The following is a 14,794-nucleotide window of genomic DNA, read 5'->3' on the forward strand; positions in this document are numbered from 1 at the left end:
TGTCTGCCTGAACTCCTACAGTTAAACATTTACCATAATTGGTTGGTGTTTAAAGGCCTCAAATCTAGGCAAAAAAACCCGATGAGCAAAGGATTGATTACATTATTTGTGGAGAGTGTCCTATCTTGTATATTATCTGTGGTATCTATTTATATATAAGTTCAAATTTTTTCATTTTTGTCATTTCATGAGGCTGCCTTCACGTTACATTCATGCAAATGTTTGCTGGGCACAGCATGTATATAGAGATGCATGTACAATATATAAATGAATATTTAAATAGATATGTGTATATAGACGTATTTTCTTATGACCTTGGTAAATAATTGTATCTTTCATAAAGAATCTTTTCTCTACCCCCACTCTTTACTGTCCTTAAAAATTTCATCTTCTTCTCTTTTAAAAACCTAGAGGCAGAAATTGAGTGGGCAGCAATGGTAAATTTTGCTGTATTCCATGTGAAATCCATTACGAAATAGCATGACTTAAAGAAACACTAAAGAATCCATCCATAACAACATAGGCACAAGTGCAGCAACTCTTGTTTGTTTCCTCCATAGGTCACAGCTGCAGTATGGTGAAAAACCCCTCTACTTTTGTACCTTTGAACAAAACAGATCCTGCTAATTAAGAACTCACATTTGCATTATATTGTATAATGCAATTTGAAAGTGGTAATGGATACCAAAACAAGTTGGCATTTATTCTAAATGCAAAGGATACAGGAAGCTACAATATATTTGATCAGGAGAGAGGAATTGTTTGTCCTTTACTATAAATGTTAACAAGATTCAATAGGGTGAGCAAAAAAAATTTTACCTGAAAATATAATGCACATTCCAAGCACTGTGATAGCTGAAAAGGCCAGATTTGGACAGTAAATATCAGATGATTTAAATGCCTACCTTTATTCAACTTTAGAAACTGTTCTGAGAGTTGACTGTAATTTGACTGTAATAACTGTGAAATGTTCTTTTTCATATGGGTATGGAGACAGAAGTCTGAAAACAAGTACAGCTAGAACATCAATAAACTACGATTAATAGTAGTGCTAAAAACTTATTGGTGATTAATATCCAAGTCTTTAAAATGAATGCTTTCATGTAAAATATTTTGCTGTTTAAAAATGATAAAATGGATACTCCTAAAAATAGCATAGAAGTAACAGCTTCCATGCCTTCTGCTTCTTTTGCTTTCAAATTAAAAAACCCAATCCTTTAGTCCTGCAGTCTCTTTTCTGGCTCCTAGAATGACATGTGATGTCCATGTAGAACAATAGTAAACTAAAGGAAATTGCTAGCTTAAAGAAGGGAAGTAAATATATAAATAAATAAAAGTGTTAAGAAAACTCCAGCGCTGTTTGTGGCAATGGAAAGAAACACAAAGTTGATGTTCTTCCTAAAATATATGAATGCAAATATCGTGAGACAGATTTGCAATAGCCTCTGTTTCTTCTACAACTGGAACCATAGGACTACACCGATTTGCTGTGTCTCCCACTTTCAGGGCAAATAAACAACTGCACAGGAATTTCACGAAGCTCCTGGATATCCTTCATTCCAAAGGCAGTTTTAGTGGATCAAATGCTACCATTCACAAGTGAGTAAAACACCAACAAAACTTGACCCTTGTCGGTGGTCTTGCCCTCTCATATTCCTCATTTATCCTGCCTTGTCTTGCTGCTGGATTTTATTATTATTATTATTATCATTATTATCATCATTATTACTTTCGTAAGTAATCTCTACACCTGGTGTGGGGCTCAAACTCAGGACCCTGAGATTGAGATCAGGAGTCACGTGCTCCACCAACTGAGCCAGCCGGGCACCCTCTGTCTTGTTGCTGTTTAAAATCAAATTAGCCTTAATTTTGGTAACCAGGTATCACACACAGATCTTTCAGTGTATCTTAATTTTGAAAATCTATTTATACTGTGGCATTTAAAGAAATTACAAATCTGGCATCTCTCGAATTGGAATAGAAGGAAATTCTGAGGATGTTAACATATCTTCTGGGAAGAGACATTTCTAAGATCAAATAAGTTTAGAAGACCCTTGCTTCCATAAAGCTGGACAGTTTTTTAAACTTTGGGATTTCTCAGCAAACTCAATGATATTAAAAATGAATTCTCACTTACAAGGGGAAAGGATATAGCATGTAATGTCTCCCAAACTTATTTGACTATCGAAGCCTTTTTTGTTTTAATCACGTAACTTTGAGAAATCTTGTACTAGTTGCAAATTTCGTGGAAATCAGGAGCTGAAGGGTGGCTTTCAGACTATAATCTAACCCATACCATCCCAAGGGACCTTCCATTTTTTCCAGGGTAATTTCCCTGCAGAATATAAATTGTCAGCTATTAATGTATTGAAATCTGAGTACTCCAGGCATTGGCTGATTTTCCACAAATTATTAGTCTGTGATTAGTAAAGAAGAATATCTAGTTTCAAAGGATCTTTGTAATTTTGGCTCCTAATGAGTACTCGTTCATACAGCTCACTCATCCCACCTATATTGTCTAGAATAACATTTTTCTAAGCCACAGATGCTGATATAATAACGTGTGTTCTGTTTACCCGTTTCCTTTCTGAGCATTCTCTAACTTGAAAAAAATATCATCTTTCTCACTCACTGCCAAAAGAGCCCGGAAACAAGCTGCACTGCCCTCAGACAACTCAAAGATAATAAAGATCGTGAAATAAAAAATAGGAAGTTAATAGCCAAACAATCTATGGTGAGAATTACTCCCATGGGCTGTACAAGTTCCAAAACACCAACCAAAGCTTTGTCAGTAAGACAGAAAGTTGATGAGACTCCTTCCATTTTTACCATGCTCTATTCTATCTAGGGAACCAGAGTACTATTCCCAGCCAGCAAAACAGGTTTTTTATTTTTTCTTAATTTTGCAAAAATATTGAGGGTCTCTTTGACCAATGCTTTTTATAAGAGTATGATTTTGCCTGGGTGGCTCAGTGGGTTAAAAATCCCTATGAGGGGGGCGCCTGGGTGGCTCAGTGGGTTAAAGCCTCTGCCTTCGGTTCAGGTCATGATCCCAGGACCCTGGGATCAAGCCTCGCATGGGGATCTCTGCTCGGCAGGGAGCCTGCTCTCCCCTGACCCTGCCTGCCTCTCTGCCTACTTGTGATCTCTCTCTCTGTCAAATAAGTAAATAAAATCTTAAAAAAAGAAAGAAATTTAAATTTAAAACTTTCCTTCAAAATCGATTTTCTGTATCCCAATTACTGTATCAAAAATAAAATTTATCTCTTTCTGAAGCTCATAGGGTGAGTCAGAGGAAAGCAGAACATCTGTGTGAACCAGTGTCATGTATCTGTGATTGACTACCTTCTTTTTCAGTTCCGAATGGGAGCTTCTATCTCTCTGATCTGACTCAAACTGAGTGATGTCTACCCCCATAAGGTCTTCATGAGAAAAACTGTCCCCAGTCTCATGCCAAGGGATCACAGTATAGAAGAAAATGGCATCACAGAGAATGCCTGCTGTATCTGCTGTATGTGTACAGCATTGTTGTTAATCATAGAGTTTCAGGGTTTAAAGGGACATTAAAACTCTTATGGTTTAACCACTCCCAGTCAAAGCTGAAATTTTCATCAGATGGACACTCAAAGCTTGAACAGTCAGCGATGGGGAGTTCCCTGAGGGTACATGCTCCAGTGAGCCACCTAGAGAATTTATTATGGGCGTTCTGCAATCTTTACTGGTTTGTAAATGTGAACGAAACATAAAATGAGACATATGAGGATTTTAAAGGATACACAAAATTTGGAACCATATGGACTTGGGGTGAAATTCTTGCTTGACTATTTAATAGTTCTATGATTTAGGGCAGTTAACTTTTCTCAGCATTCATTGTCTCCTCTGTAAAATGGGTATGACAAACTTAATCTCCCTGAGTTTTATGAGGAGTAACCAAGATAAGGTTTAAAAACACCTAGAATGGTGTCTTTCTGGCACAGAGTTATTATTTGCTTCTATTCATAAGTAGAAAAAAATTCCTAGATACACAAAAAACAAAGAATGCTAATTGTATATGCATTTTCTACCTGAATATAAGGACGATATACTCTACCTGAGTATAAGGAGAGCAAAGGGTGATGGGATTATTTGCTTGTTTTGCTTATTTTTAATTGTTTCAAAACCTAGAAACCATTATGTTAAAATAAAAACATGGGTGTTTACACTTCTTGGTATCTTTTAGTTACTTTTGTATTTTCATCAATTAATAGTTCTTTTAACCATTAACTTCAACAACAACCTCTGTAAAGCTGAGCATCACAAACACCACCATTATTTTTTTTTAAAGATTTTATTTATTTATTTATTTGACAGACAGAAATCACAAGTAGGCAGAGAGGCAGGCACTGGGGCGCTGAGCAGAGAGTCCGATGCGGGGGTTCGATCCCAGGACCCTGGGATCATGACCTGAGCCGAAGGCAGAGGCTTAACCCACTGAGCCACCCAGGGGCCCCCATCATTATTTTTTAAGAGAATTCCTCCAGTCTTGCGTCCGGTCTAGAATCTCATCTTCTGTGCTCCAGAGCCACAAGAAGCAGGAAATATCATTTCAATGAAGGTCTTCGTCATGGCCTTGCAGGGAATATTAAAAATATGTTTTCCTAAATCCTGTTACTGAATATCTTTTTGGGAAAACAGAGAAGGAGACAAAAAATGGGGAAAAGGAGGCACAGTGTATATAGCTTTGATTTGTAGCGTTATTTTTACCATGTGTGCAAAACAAGTTCAAGTGACTTAGGGGTACTAATTTTATCATTTTCTCCCTAGAAAACATGTATTTTTAGAAACTTAATGACATAAAGAACTAGCATTCTTCTGTCCATAAGATGATTTTGTCATGAGCATAGCATGTGTCATTTTAGAGAAAAGAAAGTCAGAATTGACAAGATGTGATACAATTATATCTAAGATCACCATCAGAGGCTCAATCATCCAATAACTGTTCAGACAGATATGATGACTACAGGCATGTGTCTGAGTTGCTGTTAATTGGCTTTTCTTAGAATACTCACTGTTGGAAATGTTGAACTCTAACTTACACTATCTGGATTCTGTTTGTATTTCCCCATAGCAAAAATATTCTGATGTAAAAAACTGTTCAAGGTATGACCTCTAACCAAACTATTTTTCACAGAGTAAAAGTTGTTGGGCTTTGTACTTCTTATAGCTGAAGCTATTCAATAAAATTTCATTTTTATTATCTTTATGGATGAAAGAATATCCAGAAAACCAAAACTATAGGATCCAAGTACTCAGGGCAATGAGAAAAAAAATTACAAATGGACCATATAATGATGACTCCTCTCATTTCTCTGCCTGTTTCAAGAGATGTGAGTTTCCTGAACCTTGAAGGGAGAAGAGCCTCATTGATAGCCACTCTTACTTCTCCTTGAGAGTCTGTCCTGTAAGACAAGTGGCAGGGTGTGCCTGTGGTGGGGCAATGGACTTGGGATCAGTTGTCTTCCTCATCTTCCACTGTTACCCCTCCATGTACATAAAGACAGTTTCTGGTCAAAAGGGTAGGAAATGCCATTCTTCAGTTTAAAATTTGGTGAATGGTCAGACCTGTGCTGGACAGTTGGCCAGTGATGTTTTGCAAACCCAAAGACCTGTGACATAGGTTGAATGTCTCTAAGCACTAACATTTCAACTTGAAATGAAATCTATTGACAAAAGCGTCTATTTTGTTAGTATTTGCAAAAAGTTGTGGGATTTTATAGAGAGAAATTGCTAAATGGTGGTATGTCTTGCAACAAAAGAAGTTGAATTTGGTAAACATACTGGAAACTCTAAGGAAATAATTTCATATATTAATTTCATAGTAATGAAGGACTAGAAAGAACTGGTGATTAAGTGGATTTTAGCTCAAAAGGTAAATATTTTTTGCTCTCTCTTCTGGCTCATTATTAAATATTATTATGTAAGATATCGCCAATTCATTAGAGATTCTGCTTTTATCATTTATTAAGACTAGTGGCAAGAACAGATTGGCCTAGAGGGGAAGAAAGGATGAAGGAGAAACTAACTTGGCCATGCATATGATATATAAATTACACATAATTCAAATCATTACCCACTTCAAGTAATTACTTTCTTTTTAAGCATGCGTTTTCCCTTCTTTCCTACTGATTGTAAAACATTTGTTCTCAGAACTTTTCTGGAAAAAGGCAAGCTTAATCCTCCGAGTTCCTAGAGAGCTACATTGCCTCTTAGGCCACATAGACATAAACTCTCCAAACTTAAAACACACCAGTACCACTTCCTCTTCTCATCCCCATCCCAACTGTTGGTTTGGTGGCTTCACATTGAAAGAGTCAAAATGTATACTGAAAATAAATGAACATACTTCACTCTTTTAGGAATAGAAAAAAAAAACACCTTTCTTTTCAGATTCCAAGAACTCGATGAATTCAAGAACATTGGAAGTTGAGTTAAGATAGCCTGCAAATAATCTACTCAACCAGAACATTCAGTTCATTTTATATCTTTATTGAATACCTATTCCACATCAAGGCTCTGAGTCCCAAGGTGAAAGGCACTGCCTCTGTCCTCCGAGATCTCTTCCTTTAGTGATAAAGCAGATGAGACCATGTTGTAATAAATAATACTCTATAATGTATCAAATGGAAGTGCCCTTGAACCACCGAATGCTCATTTTTGAACTTCACCAAATTTCTCACTTTCATTACCACTGTGAAATCCTATAGTCGAAGGCAGTTGTGGCAGGCTTCAATGGCACATATTCAAGGGAATTAAGAAAATCAGAACATTGCCTTCCATCAAATGGCAAGGTCAACAATTTGTATGTCCTTCTGGAGATGACATAGTCCAAAACTTTGGTATTCCTCCAGAATATAGAGTCAGAATTTACGGTGTGCCAGACATATTTGGAGAGGACATTAACAGGAAATGTTCTATAAAATAAGAAATTAAATCATGTAGAAGGGCCAGAAATTTGAACAACCAAGATAACCAAAAGAAACAAAATGAAAGAAGACACCAACACAATTAAGAATCTTTACAAATTTGATATCCAAACTATGAAAGCTACAAGAAGCTCATGTTGTTTAGCTTCTCAAGTGGAACTGAGCGCAACCTTACATACTGATGATGAAACAACAACCAAAAAAACCCCAACCTCTTCTCAGGAAATAAGAGCTATTATCAATAATATCTTAAATATAAGCATGTTTGGTTCCACACTGCTACTTTTTTTGTAAACCAATATACACAAATTGCCACAACATTTAAATGGGTCATTTGAAAAAAATATTTCAAGAAAGAGAAGATTCTTACTAAAATTGTTTTGCCAGGACTGAGAAGTGGGTTCCTTTATATTTTTTGACTGTTTTAGTACATCAAAACAGACTGTAAATTTACTTCTTAGAGGTGGTTAGCCTTCGGACTCCTATTGCAATCTGACGTGATGACTTCTAATTGTTGTTTATGGATGTCAAGAGACTTTACACCTTTTTTTCCCCCTTTGGTTTGCTCTGATTCTCTTTTTTACGTGGTATTTAATTTGTGCATTTGCCCAGTCCACCACCAATAAACAATTCTCAAGGGAATGTTGCATTTGAATTTGAGCAGATCCCATTAGAATTTTGGTAATCAGGATTTGCCATTACTCTTATCATTTCCAACGCTTTACTGCATAAACAATCCCCTGCCTCGCCCCTACTTGCTCTCTCTTCCAAAAAGGAAGAAATATAGAAGGAATGCCAGAAAAGCAGCCGTTGGCATCTTACACTGAAGTCCTGTTTTGCTATTCAAGCTACTTGTGATTGAATTTTTTTTTACAAAATTATTTGGGAAGAAAAAAACATTTTCCCTGCTGTTGCTGTTGTATTATTATTTGACTGATTTTCAATTTATTAGTCATTCATCTGGATTGGTGCCTGTGTATTTTCCCAAAGGTTTAATATGGAAAATGATTTCTTTGGCCATATTGAATCTTAGCTCAAAATTGTATCTTTTTCGTATCTAAGAAGCTTCACAGATATTTTCTTATTCATGCTCAGGATATTCTTGTAGATTATAATAAAAGATACTATGTTAACATAGGTTATAATATAAGAAACAGACTAAAGCAAACTTAATTAAGGTGGCCTTAGTCAATAAGTTAGGAGCCAGGAAAGAACAGTCCGATGTGCTATGATGTTCTTCTAAGACTCTTGAAGGCAGGTAAGTAGAATATTGTCATCAAGAGGGACCAGAAGGGTATTGGGAAGCTGGGAGAAACTGAGCTCTGCTGACCTGATCAGCAAATAACCAGGAAGCACCTACATCCCTTCTCTTTCCTCCGAACTTGCAGTCTCTCTCTAGCAGAATTTACCTCACTGACTAAACTTTAAGAGCGTGCTAGCAAGCAAAGGAGTAAGGCGATTTGTGGAGTCCCAGGGCCAGGATCACAGAGCAGTGTACAGAAGGGAGCATTTGGACCACCTGCTCTTCGGTTACTTAGTATCCATAGCCACCCTTCTACCCTCATTACCTTCCATACAACACTCTACGCTTTCTGTCCTTCCTCAAATGAAGATGCTTCTTCCTTTCCTCCAGTGTGAGAGTCCAACAGTCCCACTGTCCGTCTCGAACTGCTACTAAGTACTCTTCTAAGTCCATGTAAACATGATATATTCTGAAGCCTATCTTGTACTTAACGTCCTTGTATAAAATAACAAGGAGCAAAGAGGAGAAAGGAAAAAAAAAATGTGTGTGTGAATCTATATGCAAATGTTACTACGCAGTGGATGCATGTGTGTGTGTGTGTGTGTGTGTGTGTGTGTGTGTGCATACACACACACACACACACACACCAAGCAAGGTTATTATGCAGAGCTGGTACAGGACTTTTTTCTTTCATGAGGCTGGAAATGACTTAAGTCCTTCCTACAATACCCCTTCTAGGTTTCCTTTGCCTTAAGTCAGTACTCAACTAGTTCTTGTTCTTTTCCTGATACGGCGTCCCAAACCTTCACTCTCGTAAGCTCTGAATGCTTAGTCCTGTCCTTCAACTCTTTTTCAAAGCATTAGTTTTCCACTAACCTTTTCTATTGGTCATGAGAGTCTAACGAGGCAGCAAGGAAGAACCAAGAAGGCAGGTTGAGACATAACGCTTTCCACTTACATTGTGTAGCAGCAATCAAAATTATCCTTGGTAATTAGGATTAATCTTCTTTGAGGGAAAAGGTACAGGTGTCAGGCGACTTTCACTGGGATATCGTTCAATAATACTGGTTACTAAACTACAGCTTTTTAAAAAAAAGATTTTATTTATTTATTTGACAGAGAGAGATCACAAGTAGGCAGAGAGACAGGCAGAGAGAGAGGGGAAGCAGAGAGCCCGATGCGGGGCTTGATCCCAGGACCCTGAGACCATCACCTGAGCCAAAGGCAGAGGTTTAATCCACTGAGCCACCCAGGCACCCCTAAACTGTTCTTGATGATGCCGGTCCTCTAGATCTCTTGGCCTGTTACGGCCATAGGAGGCAACATGAGCTGTTGCCCTGAATAGCGACGCAGTGGAAAGACCGGTAGCACACACTGTCCTGGGCACCTGAGTGAAAAACGCGGATAACTCAGGAGATTGATTTTGGTTAGACTTTTCTGATAAAGATTTAATGTCGCTGTACTGATCTCCAAGTCTGCACTCACCTTTCATTTGTAATAGTCTGAAACGAAGACTATGTCTAGTTGATTATAGGACAGCAGGTAGATTTGACAGTTAAATAAAAGATCAATTTAGGGAAACCACACTGGCTTTCCACAAGCTAACTACCTTCGGCTCGTGCAGGCTTTCTAAAACTTCCTCCTTTTTCCTTTACGGAAGCTTCACACATTACCTTGTGTCTCTCTCGTCTTTTTTTATTTCTGCAGCCCAGGACGGTGCTCTTCACTCTAAGACTAGGTGCAGGATAGGATTTTGCAGTTTTTCTCTTTTTTGACCCCTCAAATATTCTTCTTAAAGGGTTTTGCTGTTAATTGCTATGAGAAAGAAGATTGAGGCAAACAGAAGTACCACGGTAGGCGGTGCCCTGATGGCTCCGTCTGTTGAGCGTCTAACTCTTGATTTTGGCTCAGGTCATGATGTCGGGGTCACGGGGGTCAAGCTCCAGGTCAGGCTCTGGACTCAGTGGGGAGTCTGCTTAAGGACTCTCTCTCCCCTGCCTCTGTCCCTCTCCCCGCCCCCCAACTCTCAAATAAATAAATCCTTAAATAAAAGCAGAAGTACCACTGCTTCAATTCATTTAACAAATCATTTTGGAACACTCAGCAGTTCATGGAAAGTATATGACGATGGTGATAGAGCTCTCAGATATCTTTCAGTTATGAGAGTGGTTGTCCCTGCTCTATAATTTCCTACTCTCCTGCTAGATTACGATACTCTCAGTGTTTTCTAAAGCAGGAAAATCCCTGCCACCAAATTTGATATTAAAAGATTATATAAAATCAGAACGGCTTCAGAAACACTGCACCCTATGTCCCTGGATGTCACTGAACTTAGACTCCAGTTCAAAGCAGTGGATTCAGGCTTGCACCATCACTCTACTTGGGAAATTTGGTCATAATTTTGAGCTTGTAGAAACTTCTCTCTCTTCCAGGATCATTTTCATAATCTCTGACTATGTCCCTCTCTGCCACCTGAAGTTTCCTTTTATGATCTCCTTGCCTAGGGCAAGTGGCTTCCTCCCTGCCTTCATTTCTTTCATCTCTCTGGCGCGTCTCCAAATCCAAGAAGTCTTACTCTCTTCCTTGTTTCTGGTCTCTACACTGAATGAATAATTTTCCTAAAAAATATTAAGGAACCATATTTCAAGACCAGTTCTGTACTCAAGCAAAATGTGATTTTGTTTTTTACTTATTGTTCTAGGTTAATGGACCTTCGTCTGCGGGCTGGATCTTTTTCTGCCTCTCATTCATGATCATGGAACTTGCGTTGTGTCAGGCACTTGTTTTAAGTGGTTTTTATGTGCAATTCAACCCTATTCTCATAACAGCCCAATGACGAAGATGATTTTATTAGCTCCTTTTTATAGAAGAGGGAACTGAGGTCCACAGAGAGTGCGATCACTTGTTCCAGGCCACATGGAGGCTGTGTGAGCCCAAGGTTTGGTGTAGTTGTCTTTTTCCCCCCAAGGTTTTGCTCCTACCATCATTTTTTTTTTAAGAGAAGGAGACAGGGACACACACACACACACACACACACACACAGCGCTCAGAGGAGGAGTAGAGGGAAAGAACCAGACACTTAAATAACTAAGCCCCCCGAGCACCCCGCTCCTACCATCTTGTAAGCTAACTCACTGCTGCAATATATGGCTTCTTTGTAAGATTTAACTGGGTTCAAGAGCAACAGGAGTCCATAGTTCATGTGGTTGCCACACATGCAAATAGGCTCCTTTCACGAAAACGCAGGGCTTGTAATCAAGAAGGTGATCGTTTTGTCGCACGTGAGATGAGCAGCCACTGAAAGGGCTGTAAAACGGGAAGCTAAGCTGTCTTGAGTCACTGAGAGGGCTATCTAATAGAAAAGGTTAAAATTTCTGTACATTTACAGAGGAGAGGACTATGCAGAGCAAATGCATGTTAGAGAATGTCTTTGAACTCACATTAAAGTGGCATCTTAGAATTTTCCACAAGTGGAATGAATGGGCTACTGTGGAAGAATGCTGGTTACCTGTTTCTTGCAGGATTCAAAAGGCTGAGAAGTCACTTTTGGGGAATGTTGAAGAAGAGAACCAGTATTAAATTAGTCACATCCAACGAAATGCTTTGATCTATGGTAAATACTAGCATATAGGCATGCAATGAATGTCACTGTTTATGGCCACTATTTCCAAAAGACAGACTCTGCACCTTACCAGTTCTCATCTTTAGTCACTTACTGCCTGAGTCTTTCCTCTTTGGCTAAACCTGACCACTTCCCTGTTATCTCTCCCACCCCCCGGAATTTTTAGGTATTTGCCTCTGAGGCTCCCTTTGCCTGGAAGCCTTTCCGAGTTCCATCCATGTCTTTGGAAGTCCTGACAAAATGCTTCAACCTGGATCCCAAATGTCATCCCCTCAACAGAGCCTGTAATTGAGCTTTTCAGCCCATCAACCTGTTGTGCTTCCTCGAAACAGTGTAAGTACTTCACTACCTTTTACAGTCTGTTGTGCCCAAATCCTTCCCCCAGCAAATTGTTAAGACTTCTTATGGGACCATTTTCTTAATCCATTTTTTGTATTTGCCTCCTCTTATCCCCATTCAGCTGCATGTAGGTTGTATATTCCAGTACCGGGCACAATCTGCCTGCTTGGTACCTGTCAGTCAAATGGAGCGGAATGGAATTATAGGTCGTTGTGTTCAAATGTGAAGACAACATGTGGACCTGACTCACACCCTGAGCCTCATTTGGGGTGAGCAGCTAATAGATATGTGGAGACTTTTTTCTAGAAAACCCATTTCTAAGATACATCCAGAAAGTTCCAGTAAAAGAACTGGAAATTAAAGAAAAACAAGTCAGAGACAGTTTTGGCTTTCATACCTGAACTGTTCACACCTATAAGCAAGGGCTTATTTCTCTTCACTTGGATTTTTTTTTTGCCAGTGGCCTGTGACCTGCAGGGAATTTTTCTCTTATTCCCTCTGCCAGCTGGTGAATAATTACAGCTTCCATGCCCCATACTAAATCAAGGTATCTCGCAAAGCTGCCTAAACCACTGATTCCTAGATAACTTCTAATACTTATTAGCAAATTATGGTGATGACGGCATCAGAATTTTAAATGATTTATGTTGTCCCTCAAAATAAATCCCATTGTAATTCACGCAAATTATTGTAGAAGGTTTCTGATGGTAAATTCAAAGTACTTGAATCATCTTTTCTTTAAATAATTTTTAATCAGCCAACATTATACAATCTTGCATGCAATTACAAATGTCATAGATAGTGGTTGAGGAATCTTTATGTTTCAGCATTTTAAAAATCTATTTTTGGCTTAGAGTTTTCTGTTAAATCCTAGTGCTTTTGTGGTGTCATCTATTTCAAGCTTATGATAGGCATCGAGGCAAGACCAGTTGGGAAGATTAGCAAATCTTATAGGTAGGATAGTAGAGTTAAGGCCATGACTTATCACTGTTATTCATCTGTATTTGCTTTCATTTAGGCATATGAAATTACAACTTAATTTAGCAAAGTTTTTTTTTGCAATAATCAGTTCTATCATGAAGCACAAAATGTTCTTTTTTCATATTTGTAACACATCTCATTTCATTCTTTACTCTCCATTTCTATTTTCCTTCATCTAGGCTTTTTTTTTTTTTTACATTAAATGTTTTTGGCTACCCCAGCCCATCAAATACCCCTTAAGTTCCCCACTGTCTTTGAGTTTACCCAGACTGCTTATAGAATAGTCAGCCTTTCACTTTTCCAGCCCCATTCGGCCATAGACCTTCTTTCCATTCTTCAAAATCCACCTAACAATGTAGTTTCCTAAAATGCTACTGAATGATGTTTTCTTTGTGATCGTTTCACTCTGTACATGTCTTGCTTTGATGGTTTGATTCCAGTTTTGTGATTTTAAGTCTTTTTTTGTTGTCTGATTAAGGTCGCTAGGTCCAAGAAGCCATCTGTGTGATTCACTTTGTGTAAGGCCATGCAAAATTTAGCTCCCAATAATTTTTTAAAAAGATTTTATTTATTTATTGGTGGGGGAGGAGCTGGGGGAGAGGGAAAAGCAGATTCCACATTGTGTGTGGAGGCCAATGCAGGGCTTGATTCACAACCCTGAGATCATGACTTGAGCTGGACCCAAGAGTTGGACCCAACCGAGCCATCCAGGTAATTTTTAATGATGAATATTCCCTTTTAAGAAAGGCAACCAGGAACTATGCTTCATTCAATTTAAATCTATTGGTGGACAGAAAAGGTTTGCTTCATTGTACTGTAAGGGATTTGACTACATTAGTATTTGTCCTGTTATGACCTGTTACTAACAGGTTTCTGAGTTTTCAGAAAAGAAAAGAAGAGCAAAGAAAAATGTCTTTATAGATTTCTTGCATTGTTTGTTCTATGGCTGACTTAATATTAGGAAGCTTGCCCTTTAGTCATATAACCAGATTCTGGACCAAAGGTCTATACAGTCACGTTGAAAGGCATGCTATCTTTGAGTAACTCTGCTCAGATGTTAGCTAAAGCTCTGTTCGAGGTATATTCCACTATGTACACTAATGTCATGACCACTCATGCTAATAGTGTCTGGTACAGGTGCACAGATAACATTCAGGGAATGTTATCAGACAGGTGTGTACTTAGAAAAGAGTGCCCACCGTACAACCCTTAAATACACTTAGATGTTTAAAATAAACCTAGCGCCTCAGTTTTGGTGTGTTGTCATAATCCACACCAAGAAGGTAAACAAAGTTTATAAAAAGTTCCTTTTCACGTGTTCTGTTTGAAATCTGCTGGCACCTTCAATTTTGACTATTTAAATACAGCTTCCTCTATCACAGCTGGTTGCCTGTGAATGAGAAATATTTAAATACCCTGCTAAATTTTCTAAATGGAATTTTTAGAAATTCCACATTATGCATCTGCATATGCAATTTCAGCTAAATCATAATACAGCATAGTAGCAATATATTTCTTACTTTGGTAATTACTTTATTAGCTAATTAGTATTAAAACAGATTGCCAGAATACCTAATACGATTTCTTAACTGCTGCTTAGTGTTAAAGGGTAGAACTGATACCACTAGTAATTCACTGGATTTTTAA

At 38.3% G+C, this 14,794-nt stretch overlaps 1 long non-coding RNA gene across 1 annotated transcript in view; it reads right to left on the reverse strand.

The window, feature by feature from the left end:
• Window positions 1-4,463: 4,463 nt before the first annotated feature.
• LOC116583151 overlaps window positions 4,464-14,794 on the reverse strand; it is an 82,050-nt gene continuing 71,719 nt past the window's right edge. Inside the window, exon 3 of the long non-coding RNA XR_004282631.1 lies at window positions 4,464-4,650. This is a non-coding gene — a long non-coding RNA (uncharacterized LOC116583151). The remainder of the gene's footprint in view (window positions 4,651-14,794) is intronic.

This window comes from Mustela erminea, chromosome X, assembly GCF_009829155.1.
Source record: "Mustela erminea isolate mMusErm1 chromosome X, mMusErm1.Pri, whole genome shotgun sequence".
NCBI classification, from domain to species: Eukaryota; Metazoa; Chordata; class Mammalia; order Carnivora; family Mustelidae; genus Mustela; species Mustela erminea.